We start from the raw sequence: 12,160 nt of genomic DNA on the forward strand, positions 1-12,160 counted from the left end.
ACAAGCTACAGACATTTCAAAACTTCAATCAGTGCAGAACACAGGAATTAATATGTGTTTAGACGGTCTGTAGTATGCCTGCGTTGCTCCACTCTTAGAGCAGTATCCTTTATGATGGAATAGTTATAATTGTTATGACACAGTATGTTGTTGTTCCCGCTTCACAAATGTCCTGCCATGCTGAGATGAATTTTGTGTGATCATTTACCAGTAAACTACAGTACATTTGCTGTTTTCCCACCCCATAAAATATTACAATAAAATAACATTAGTAGTTAGTAGGACAAATCGTCATTTTGGAGTAGTAGTAGGACAAATAGGCATTTTATCAAACAGGAAGAAAACTAATTGTTTAATCGCTGTCATATTACAAAAGCTGAATGTCTGATCCTGTCACGGCTCTGGCCTCCCACATTATTATCAGAGACCTCCCAAATTAGAGTCACTGTCATTGTGTCAATGTCACTTTCCCCTAGAGCAACAATTACCTTTCCATTTTTCCTCTCAACTTGATAGTTTTCTGATAATAAATTTCTCAATACTGATCAAGTGATCGCCCGTTGTCAAAACAAACCAGCAGGGAAAGTGGCCGCTCATTTTTTCTGCACATCCACATTATTACATTTATTTTGCAACATAATTTTCGAATTGGAAAATGAATATGATTATTTTTTTGTCAGAAACGATCATACCCTTGAAAATAAATATTAAGCTGCGCCCATTGTTTTATACAGTGTTATTTATGATCTGGCAATATGTCACTTTTTTCATCTCTGTTTCGCAGGGTCAGCTACCCTTACTTATTGTGTCATTAATGTATCAACAGTATCAGTCTGGTTGTAATGAGGCTATAGTGGCTCATTTTCCAAATGTAAGTGGTCAAATCTACCTTTAGTCCTTTTGACTTATTTTCTATCCACTTCTTTCATATTTATACCACCAAAACACACTTTTACCACACACACAAACACGTGCACATGCGCACAGACTCCCCTGTGGTGGAAAATCTTTTTCTTCTGTATCCTGTGAGCATCAGAATTGCCTCCTATAACCCTCTGTTGCCACTTTAAACCTGCCTGTACAGACTGTTGAATGCCCATAGAATGTCACTCTGTTTGTAAGTCAAAAAACTATTAGCAACAGCAATACACTTCTTGACCTCACTGATTTCAGAGGATCAAGCACCTTTGTTGCATTTTCTTTTACTTTTTGCCCTGTGTCAAAGTATGATACATTGCATTCATGTACTGTACCTAATGGTATGTTCAGTTTTTTCCACACTGTGTCCTGATGTGTGTCTTTGCTTCGTTGCCTGACTTAGTGCTACGATGTAGAGGTGGATCGTTTCTAGCCGGGTCCCAGGAAGACTGGCATGAATGCAGCCATGAGGCACAAAAAGAACTAAACGAAAGCACCATAAACAAAACCAAAACCTCTGTCTTCTTCAAGCGCCTCACTAAACTTCTTCAGGGGAGCAAGGTTTAGCCCATGCTGAAAAGAGAAGAGAAGAAACAACATTTCTGCTGTGGAGTCTTCTTCGGGTGTCGGTGCGTTTCTTCTCTTCTCTTTTCAGGTAGAATAAACCTTTACCTTTGCAGCCTACACATACTGACGCAGCTCCCTACTTGAGCTACAGTACTTCAGTAAACTTGCCCTCAATCTGCACTAAAGACATTATGAACATCTCTGAACTGGCTTCATTACTCTGCTCTCCTCCCCACTGATAGCTGATGTGTGGGGAACGTTCTGGCGCACTATGGCTGCCGTCGCATCATCCAGGTGGGGCTGCACACTGGTGGTGGTGGAGGGGATCCCCATTACCTGTAAAACGCTTTGAGTGGAGTGTCCAGAAATTATTTATTATATATTTATTAATTATTATTATTCTTTCTATTTACGGGTGTCAATTATTTATATTTATCCAGTTTGGGAATGGTCAGTTCTGTGCTTTTCCCATCTTGGCTCATGGCTACAAACTCCCGCAGCCTCGGACAGGAAATGGGCAGTGCAGACAGATCCGGTCTGTTTTGAGCTGAGGGCTCCGAGCCGGAGAGGGAAGAGACAGATCCCTCACCGCAGGCCCCACAAACCGACAAGCTGCCGGGAGGCCGCAGGAGCTGCTGTGTTTCCCAAGACACAACTCTTCCTCGACAGCATTCAGCCAATTGCGCCCTGAATCTGGATCACAGTCGCCTGGTGACGTGACCCAGGCTTGAATCCGTGACTCCTGAATGAGAGAGTTCACCCTGCAGACAGAGCAGAGAAGTGCTCATGCTGGTTTATGCTTTGCTGGGAAGTCCCATCAGGGGCGTTCTTTTGTTAAAGGAGATTCAGGCCTCCTACTTCACCCTGTCAATGGTTATCTTGAACTTTACAATTACAGTGGTATAATACTTATCACGATGTCTCAATACTTTTTGTCATCCATCAGATCTCTGTAAGGCAAAGTGGCAGTCATTGGTAAATAGAACACTCCACTGTTGCCTCCTCAGGTGCTCTCTGGCTCACAGAGGATGGTATTTTCAGCTCTCAGCCTTTAAAATGTCGCTAAAACAGCCTCTGGGCAAACATCTCTGTTTCATTAGGCATGATTATGCATTGATTATCCTGTAACTCGAAAAACGCATTTCTCTTCAAACAATAATCCTACACCTGTGTCCGTTTTTTCCCCCCCGTTGCCAGAGCGATTTAAGGCTTTTGCTTCAATTCTGTGTGCTTCAGAGACGAAATACTAAAACAAAGAATGAAACAGTGTGTGAATCAGTCAGCAAAAGGAGGGAGAAGCGGTTAAAGGGATAAAATACTTGAAGCGTGAAGCTGTACAGGGAAGTAGAGGGAGAGGAAGACAGCATTTAGATATGCGGTCCCCATGGGGGAGGCTAACTATGGAGTGTCTGCTTGGAGCATTTCAAGTGCAGACGAGCGCAACATTCCATACACACTAGGACGGCCTCAGTGTGCTTACAGGTGGGAACCCAGGGCTGAAAATCTCTTTGCTTTTGCTTATTAAATTCTTGGAAACTATGGCATGAATCAGATCCTGCACTGCCACTCTTTTATTCAAATGTAGATGCTTATAAGAGCTGTGCAGAAACGGGGCAGAGACCTCACAAATTCTGTCAGGGAACCGAGATTTAGGGCGCTGCTTGTGAATTAAAAGAAAAAAAAAAGACTGCAGGATGATTTAGCATCACAATGTTGAAGGTTGTACCCAAGGTGATGTGTGACAAAGATGCAGAAAGATTTGAAAAAGTCAGAAAAGTGGCATGATTTAATAGATTGCTGTATCATTTATAGCACATATCCCCATTCATTTAAAAAAAAAACATTTAAGAAAGGAATATCTGCACATGTGTTGTCTCTACAGTTTTTAATGACACTGAGACTAGGTACAGCAGGATTATCTTGACAGGAACATTAAACATTTTTTTGGCAAACAAAATGTGGGAAAGCAAGACACCTGCATTATAGTTTGACAGCTCATTCAGATGGTGGTCCTGTGTTAAATTTAGCACTTTTTAAGAACTGTCATAATAAGGCATATGTTCCATGCATTTTCAATGATTTAAAGCAGAATTTTCTTAAAGTGAATAAACCACATATACTGTATGCAGCATTTCCACTATATGTTGTATTGTTAACCTATATTGGAAAAATGAAGGTTTTTCACTCTATAAAAGTGATTTTGTTGCTGTTCCTTTCTTTCAAAAGGCCATTTGTTCTAAAATTCAGTTTCATTATATTTTTCAAGGGAAAGGCAGCATTTTCAACTGCCAAAGAGTGAAGCCCATGAAATTGCTTACTGTCATACGTCCACATTCTCTGCCGTGAAGCACGGACCTGCCTTTAATTTCAACATAAAATGTCATGTGAAAAACGATCCACAAAAGGCTGTTGTTTGATTTGAGTTGCTTAGAATTTGTTTTATTCACCTTTTTTTTCTTTTTTAGCTTTTTAATAAAAGGTTCAAGTCTTTCTGCTTCATGACTGTCATGCTGTGTCTTGTTTACCTCGCAGAGTGGGGTTGCAATTACCCAGCTACCAGAGAGAGCTTCCCTTCAGTACTGATGGGAGTTCCTGTTGCTTTCGACGAAGATGTAGACCTGAATTAAAAAGCCCACTTTATTTTTTATTTGAACATTCCTATAGTGCTACTTTTAATTAAAATCAGCAATTTGGAAATTTCAAAGTCGTAGTATATTGAAATATGAAGCAGCAAACCTGCAGGAAAGGATTATTTTTTTTGGCCCCTGTATTAATCGTTCATTTCAGAGCGCTTAAAAGGTGCAAAATGTTTTGGGTTTTTTTAGCAGCCGTTTTTTTTTTACATATTTTTTCAAACATGAAAGATCATGCTGACAGTCCCTGTTTAGGAATGGGTCCAAAAACAATGTGTACTGTACAGGGGCCAGTCTTTAAAATCACTTGAATACACAAAATTAAATGCTAACAGCTAACCCTAGTGAGGGGGGGTCTTCTATAAACAAATGCAAGGAAAGGAGGTTTGGAACGCCAGCACGCTGTAATGTATGATTTGATGTTCCCCCAGAAAATATCGATCATCCAAGGAGTCTTGCATTTTTTACAGTACATGTAATAAAGTGTGGGGCAATTCCTCCAATAAGTCAAACATAGAAAGGAGCATTTATCACAGGCTGTTGATTTGCAGGGAGGCAAAATTCAAGTACTGATCAAGAGTATTAATTTGCATTTATAAAAGACAACTGTGCTTTGCATATTTTATTCTGCAGGGCCAGTCAAGAACTGGTGAACTGACAATGTACTGTAGCAGATGCTGTTATTTGTCACTCTGTGTATTATTCCTCAGTGATACAGGACACAGTGATACAGTGTTTAAATGTAGTTGGAGCGTATTTTCAAACGGGACTGGGTGTAGCCCAGACTGTGTCAGTTACATGGTCAAGGTATACAATGACACTCTCTGAGGCGTGTTGCCATATTCAGTGCATTCAGCCTGCCATGCCCTCACACAAGTCCCAGGAACACGCGAGCAAACGATTTTGTCGGCAGATTTTCTGCAACCCGTTTAAAAAGTTTGTTAAACATTGCCCAAACGGAAACACTGAATGGGAAGGCTGCAGTATATGAAGAACATGAGTTCAGTCGGTTTAATTTAAGTTATGGGGGCTGTAAAATAGAGGTGTTATGAGGAGTAATAACCTGGCTTCATGCATGGGAGTGATTTTCTTCTTTTTTCAAACTTCGTATAAGCATAAAACTGTGTAATGATAGCATTTCTGGGACTCTGTGTTTCTTATTTGGCTTTGTGATGTATTATATCTAGAAACATTAAATTATTTCAGCAAGTAAATGTTAGAACCTGTCTTCATGAAAGAGTGCTTTATTATATCAGTGGCAATTATACTTAGTTACCCTTTTCATGAGTTCCAGTACATATTGAATAGGTGTACAGGTTATAGATACTTATACAGTATATTTAAAAAAAAAACATTTTTACAAAGTGGAGTGGTTCCAGAATTCTGGGTTTTCCATGTTCATTGTTATTCAGTTATTTTTCGTGTGTGACATTCTATTCTAATTTAATACAGTAATTAAAGATTTGATGTGTCCCAACACATAAATCAGCCTAACTTTTAAATTAATTAATAATCTTTCTGAGAGTGTGTCCCAGTGACATTTAGAACAGCAATGCTTGTTCTGATCATGAAAGTGATCCCTTAGGATTTCCTTCGAATCGTTGTATCCTTATTGTAGGATATAATGTTTTATAAGTTAAATTGCCAACTTGGCTGCTGCTATTAATAACTTTGACACAGCTTGAAGGTAGGAGATTACTCATCTTGCTTAGTACATGCAAACAGTCCTACATAAATCATTGCCTGTTGTATTGATTAGTTTGAGAATTTAGTAACCTAGATCATTATTGCAAATATAACAGGCAAACCATTACCCCTGTCACTTAAATTAATAGGAAGTAGCTATTGTTCCTGTTGGAATTCATGAATAATAAAAAAAAACAACTTTGTGTGTCTCAGATATAAAATTGGGTTTGATTATAAAGGCGAATGATATTTATACTCTATGTGGTTAAATAGCTGTTCCTAAAGATCTCTTCATCATTTCTCCATGTGTTCAGGGAAATAAGACTGTAAATAGAGCACTTGCTATTATTTCCCCATCTGCTGACTAAATAAGATATTTGTAACATCTATATTCCCGCTGAGTACTTCTTTTTTTTACTTTCCCTGTAAGTGTATGGATTAGTTATACAATTTTTATCATTGGCTGCTGTTCCACAAAATGCAGAGGCAATCAATAAATCAGTCAGCAGCAGAATATGTCCGGCTCACATTTTTCTTCTGTGTATTAAACCTGATTACAGCGCCGTTGAGCAATCCTCTTGATTTTCTTTTTTCCATTTATGCACTGAAGGGGTACAGCGGCCAACATACAAAAAATGCAGGTGCATTAATAGAAATGAAAGACGGAAATGGGGATTGATGGCTAAATGTTTCAATTAAAAGCAGGCAACATGTTTATCAACCATATTATATACAGTACACTATTTAATCTGTTTCACTTCTAAGAAGGCACGTGTTCTTTTTTGCTTACCTTTGAAAGGATCTGATGTGATTACAGATGAATGAGAATCTTGCATACTGTATGATGTCTTCAGTTGCAATTTTCAAAAACCAGGATCTTCCAACTTGAATCACATTCTACAGAATCAGGGAGAAGTTACTTTACAGTAAAAAAAGTTGAAGGCTATGCTGCCATTCAAAATATTCAAAATGGAAGGATTTGATTTAAGAATGGTTCCTTCAAATTACCTTTGTACTTCAATACTATCAATATTCTGGGGCAAAAAATTAAAACTTTTTCCTTGTTCCAACATGTGGTCCACTTTGTAGATAGAGACATTCCCATTGCTAAAAGAACTAGGATGTTGTTCCCCTTTATTTTTTTTTGCTTTCTCCTCAAGCTGACAATTACTTTGCAATTATTTTAAGGAGGGTGAAGCCAAGAACTACAGTACCTGCCCAATGACAAAGCATTTCTGCGTAACACCCCAGCTCTCTTAACTTGAATAACCTTTACAGCATCTACAGGCTGAAAGTCTCCAAAAATATGTTCTGTACAGTAGCCTCCACATTTACAGTATCTGTTTTATGAACTATAACTAAAGGTTGTTTTTTTTTTATTTAGAAAAGGCAATAGAGATTTACATCAAGATGTTTCAACATTTGTAAATAAAAGTGGGCAAGATTTTCTTAAAAATCAATATGGAAAATAATAGCATATATAAAAATGATAAGGTACGCTTGAAAATAAATGGTGTAAATGTCTCATTCTCTAATACATTTTGCATTCTGAGAGCTTTACTAAGCTTTACAACATTTGGCATCGGGAGTTTTGGCAAGGGAGACAGAATCAGAACCACATACATGTCAAAACCACACCATCATGCGGAAAGTCGGAGAATTGTCTTCAGTTTAAAGACTTTAGACCTTCTGACATATTGTGCTGGATATAAAAATATGTGGGACATCCCTGTTTGGACTCCCCATCATCAACAAGTATTCAAGATTAATGCTACGCTGCCAGAAGAAAAAAATAATGATGTTTATATAAATATGTAAAAAAGTAAAGAGGTTTAGATATACCTCACACCAAAAGTTCAATTGGGAATCTGGAAAACTTCTGGCATATATTGTCTCCAAAACTAGCATTCACAGTGAACCTCATGGATCTGAAATCTGTGGAACACTTCCATGACAACGAAAGAAAATTAATATCTGCCAAGAAGCAACTACAGTGATTGACTCCCAGGTCAAGTGGGACCAGATGATGTGGTTCGATGAAACACAATTTGAGCTTTTGGACAGTCTTCCCAGGAATGTGATTAGAAAAGAAATGTTAGACACGTTTTGAAAAAGTCGCACTTTCTGTGAAAAATATAAATGTGCCTGTTCTGCTTTAGGTTGGGTTTCCATACTCTGATCCTAGCATCCTAGTTAGAAATGAGAAACAGATAAATGATATGTTTTACCAGGATATTTTAGACAAGAAAGTGAGTCTTTACACTAACAAATGATCTTCACAATAGTACAGCAATGCAAAGCAAGCATCAAACTCAGTGACTAGAAGGTAAGAAGAACATAAAATGAATATCCCTCATTGCTTATCACAGTCTCTAGTAGACGCTTTGTGGTAGGATCACAAGTGCAGGTCATTCTAATTGAATCAAGGAGATTCTTTCCCTCTTCTCACTTACATCCTTTACCATCATTTTGGCAATTACAAATTGAGCACAAGTAAAGGCAAAGAACAGAGGATTATGGCTTCAAATCCCAACTGGACTCTGTTATTGCATCCGTGGGCAAAGTATCTCTCTAAATATAGCCAACATGGGGCCGGAGAGTGGCGGACGTGTTGCGCGTGGGTCCTCATCTGTTCATTTTTGTCCGGTCAGTCTCTTCGACAGTTATTTATGACCGACAGGTGCTTATGGACATTGGTTCAAGAATTGCTGAGTTAAACGCTGATACTGTATATCCTATTTGGAACCTGAACTCCACCCCTACCACTGGGTCACACTGATGGGGGTTTTTTTCCTCTAAGTTGTATGTTATTTAACTTGTTATTGTTGCTGCCGTGGTTCTCTGTTTTTGTTTTTGGTGTTTACTTGATGTCTCTGTATAGGAGCAGACATGCTAATAAGCATTTAATTGCACTTGTGCACATGACAATAAACTCCACTCTAAACTTGCTTCAGACAATACCCTCTTGTATCATGGGTAAATCTCCACTCTGGCATTGTAAAACAATTTGTTCTCAGTTCAGTTGTCTAGTTAAATAAATGATTAAAAAATGTTCCAGTGATTGTATGCTTCTATGAATTGAATATCAGCTTTGCCTGAAAATATACTCATGTGGTTTTTTCATTACCTTTTTGATTCAGAATTAAACAGAAGAGATGAAGTTAAATCCAGTTAAATCTCATTCTTTCTTGCCATTGTTGATTGGCTCTTTCTTTATGTATTTGCCAGCTCAAACTCTAAGGTCTAAATGGTGAAATTTCATTGCAAGACTTCATTTATATTAAAGAATTTCCTTTGACCTATTGCAATAAAGTGGAAATAGCCTTCAGAACAGCACATAAGTCAAGACAAATATATTCATTCTTATACGGTACATACTATGCATACAGAGAGGGTAGAAAGTTTTGTTATTAAAAAGCAAACCTACTTCCCATCATGCCATTTCTACACTAGTGCAATCAGAGCACAGCTTCCTCTTTTGACTCAATAGCAGGTCAAGGACTTAAAAGTTCAGCTCACAGAAATAGTACTCATTTTAAGAATATTTCACCATATCCAGCTGCGAAGAATTTCAATACTTGGCGCTTTGCTTTTGAATTACAATAAGAGTGCGGGGGTGGCAGGGAGCACAGAAACTTAAAATCAACTTGCGCATATTATTATATGTGAAAGGGTATGTTGTTTTGAAGTCTCTGCATTCCTTTGTTATGCTTTCATTTATGATCTGTGTTCTACACACTGACCACAAAGTCAGACGGAGGCTTCGTTTGTACCCATAAACACATACTAGTACAGAGTAATGATGAAAACAAAAAAAAGTAACATGATTTATAATAAATCTTGTGCTGAAAAAAAGACGAGATAATGATGTTTGTCTGAAATGTGAAATGTATGTAGTGACATAGAGATCATCATCTGCATTGACAACAGATTGAAATTATGCATTCAAATACAGAACTTTGGTATGAAAAGTTTTGTGTTTGTTTTATATTTTGGCTATTGATTTAATCTTTCTTCCTACATTGTCTGTACAGTAGTCTGTACGTCTGTACGGTAAGAGGGCGGTAGGCACCGAAAGGAAAAGAGTGATCCCTCATGTGACAGAAGGACTGGTAGCAGGAATCCCAGCAAAGAACAACAAAAGGTTCCCAGCTAGATTCTCTCTTCAGGTCCAGGGATTATGTCTAAAAGAGCCAGAAGAGTCTCAGAGCAGACTCTTCTTTGCTGAAAATTAAAGCATGCTGAAAGACCTTCTGAGAAAAGAGGAGCTGGCTTTGATCGGTTTGAAGGAGCAGATACAGGTTGGAGAGGCAGCTTCAAGATCCTGAGAATGATGAAATTATAATTATAGTAGTCTCACCTGAAGGACACCCAAGAGCAGCTGGTCCAGGAGAAGGGAGTGATCCAGTCTCTGCATGTCAGAAATGGATACTAATGAGACAAAGGACAAGCAGTGTGTGAAGTGATGCCTGATTAGCAAGAAGGTAGACCTCCCTTCCCCCTTGTGCACAATGGAGCCAGTGTCCACAAACTACTGTACATACCCCCAGACAAAAAGGATAAAGACCTGCTCAAGTCCCAGGTGTCCCTGCAGCTGAGGGAGGAGGAGCAGCCTTTGTCCCAGGAGTCTTGGACTGATCTTCCAGAAGAGGAGCGAGATGATGAGTCTCCCCTACTGCCGAGAGCTTGAGGAAGAGGACACCAGGCCAGAGAGGTCTCCCCTGCTACCACTCAAGGCAGCTCTACAGCATGTTTCAAGGCAGATGTAATGTATGTTTCAGGTCGATCTACAGTACGTTAGGCTGCTATCTCCCTCATGAGAGAGAAGGTATGTAAGAGGAAGGTAAAATAAGTGGAGACAGCCGCCTGGTTGAATTTAGAGAGGGACAAGGAGAAGTGTAGTTAGTGCAGAGACAGAGCTAGGTTTTCGTTTTGTTTGTTGGAAGTTTTGAAATTAACTGCATAAATAAAGAGCACATTTTTTTATCTTACAGCTGCATGTTTGTCTGTATTCCCAAGTCCAGCCCCAGAGTGTGCCCCAGTTTGTATTTACTTTGGAAAATGTATGTTTTATCTGTAAAACGTTAATGAACAGAACAAGAGTGAAAATCTTTGGAGGGTTCAATAAACACATTTAATAGTTGTGTAATGAGCTAAGAAGAGGCCTCATAACTAAAAAAGAACGCTTTTAAAGCACAATCGATTACAGCAAATCGCCATGCCATCAGTCAGAAAGGAGGTCCTTCAGCATTTTAGCTAAATTAGAAAACACTGTTAAGGCCCAAGTGCTGTTGGTGCCAACACTAAAAAGCACTGTATATAAACAGTAAGAGATGAAAGCTGTTAGATGGATAGAGTCAATTCATTGCAGATGAGAAGTAACCTCTGGTACCTGTGATTTGTTCTTTGCTCTCATACCTTGCTGGGTGATAAAATAGTTGAATGAGACTTCTTGCTTGGGATCTGATTTTCTGATTCCTTAAGAAACACTGCATATCTGGGAATTGAAAGGAAAAGGAGAGATTCAGATCTTCAAGAATGCTTGTTACCCATTAATAATTCTAATATTTTCATTTACCATGTAGAAGGGAAAACAATGTACTGTATCATGAGAGATTCTCCATTCTTAATTCAGTCTCTCTTTTTATCTATCATCTATAATGTACAGTAGTGTAGTAGTAAACAGGCTCATTGTGTACTTCAACTAATGTATTATTTCTAAGTTGTTAATGAGATGCATTTTAAAGATATTCAAGCCTAGTGAATACCTAATACAAAAGCTTGCTTTCAAGCAAAACCTTTGCAATGCACTGCTGACACTTGGTTGCCCTGGAACAAATTCAAAACATTGTTAAGGTTTTTGATGTGGAGAATCTCCATAGTTCTCAAATGTTGTAAAGCCCTTTGAACTTTACAGAGGCTCCACAAATGTCCACAGGACTCCAAGCTGCTAACATACAGTTTTCACCAGAGACACTTGTATGTTTCTGTTAATTTTCTCTCCAGTGCCCTCTTTCTTTCAGTTTCTTTCCTTCATTTTCAATTCCACTTAACAGTATCTTTGGGGAAATGCAAAGAGTTCTGCAGATGTTTGTGTGTGCGCATGTGTTTGTACAGTATGTGTTACCTAGGATCAACTTCACTGTGGAAGCAGCAATGAAACAGCCTCAGTGAAACCTTTTAAAAAGGCACCTAGAGTACCTCAAGGGACTGTCCCTGGATGAGTGCTTCAGTAAAAGATATGGTTGAACTGCACATCCCTTGTTTCCATTATTATTAAGGAAATACATCCTATTTGGTTGGCGTGTGTTATTCCAGTTGTATCGTCTGATGATTATTTTGGTCAGGTATTTTGA

The 12,160-nt window shown here is 38.5% G+C and overlaps 1 protein-coding gene and 2 long non-coding RNA genes across 9 annotated transcripts in view; 1 reads left to right on the plus strand and 2 right to left on the minus strand.

Annotated features, from left to right (window-relative positions):
* ntm (neurotrimin) overlaps positions 1-12,160 on the plus strand; it is a 356,899-nt gene that overhangs the window by 297,475 nt on the left and 47,264 nt on the right. The gene's annotated exons all lie outside the window — the stretch shown is intronic.
* Positions 6,601-10,893, minus strand: LOC138224680 (uncharacterized). Its single transcript, XR_011183121.1, has 3 exons — positions 10,372-10,893; positions 10,165-10,235; positions 6,601-6,701 (listed from the first exon to the last, which is right to left on the minus strand). It is a non-coding gene; the product is annotated as an uncharacterized lncRNA (long non-coding RNA).
* Positions 11,152-12,160, minus strand: part of LOC138224679 (uncharacterized) — a 60,664-nt gene continuing 59,655 nt past the window's right edge. Inside the window, exon 3 of the long non-coding RNA XR_011183120.1 lies at positions 11,152-11,301. This is a non-coding gene — a long non-coding RNA (uncharacterized lncRNA). The remainder of the gene's footprint in view (positions 11,302-12,160) is intronic.

The sequence above is a fragment of the Lepisosteus oculatus genome, chromosome 23, assembly GCF_040954835.1.
Source record: "Lepisosteus oculatus isolate fLepOcu1 chromosome 23, fLepOcu1.hap2, whole genome shotgun sequence".
Taxonomy (NCBI): Eukaryota; Metazoa; Chordata; class Actinopteri; order Semionotiformes; family Lepisosteidae; genus Lepisosteus; species Lepisosteus oculatus.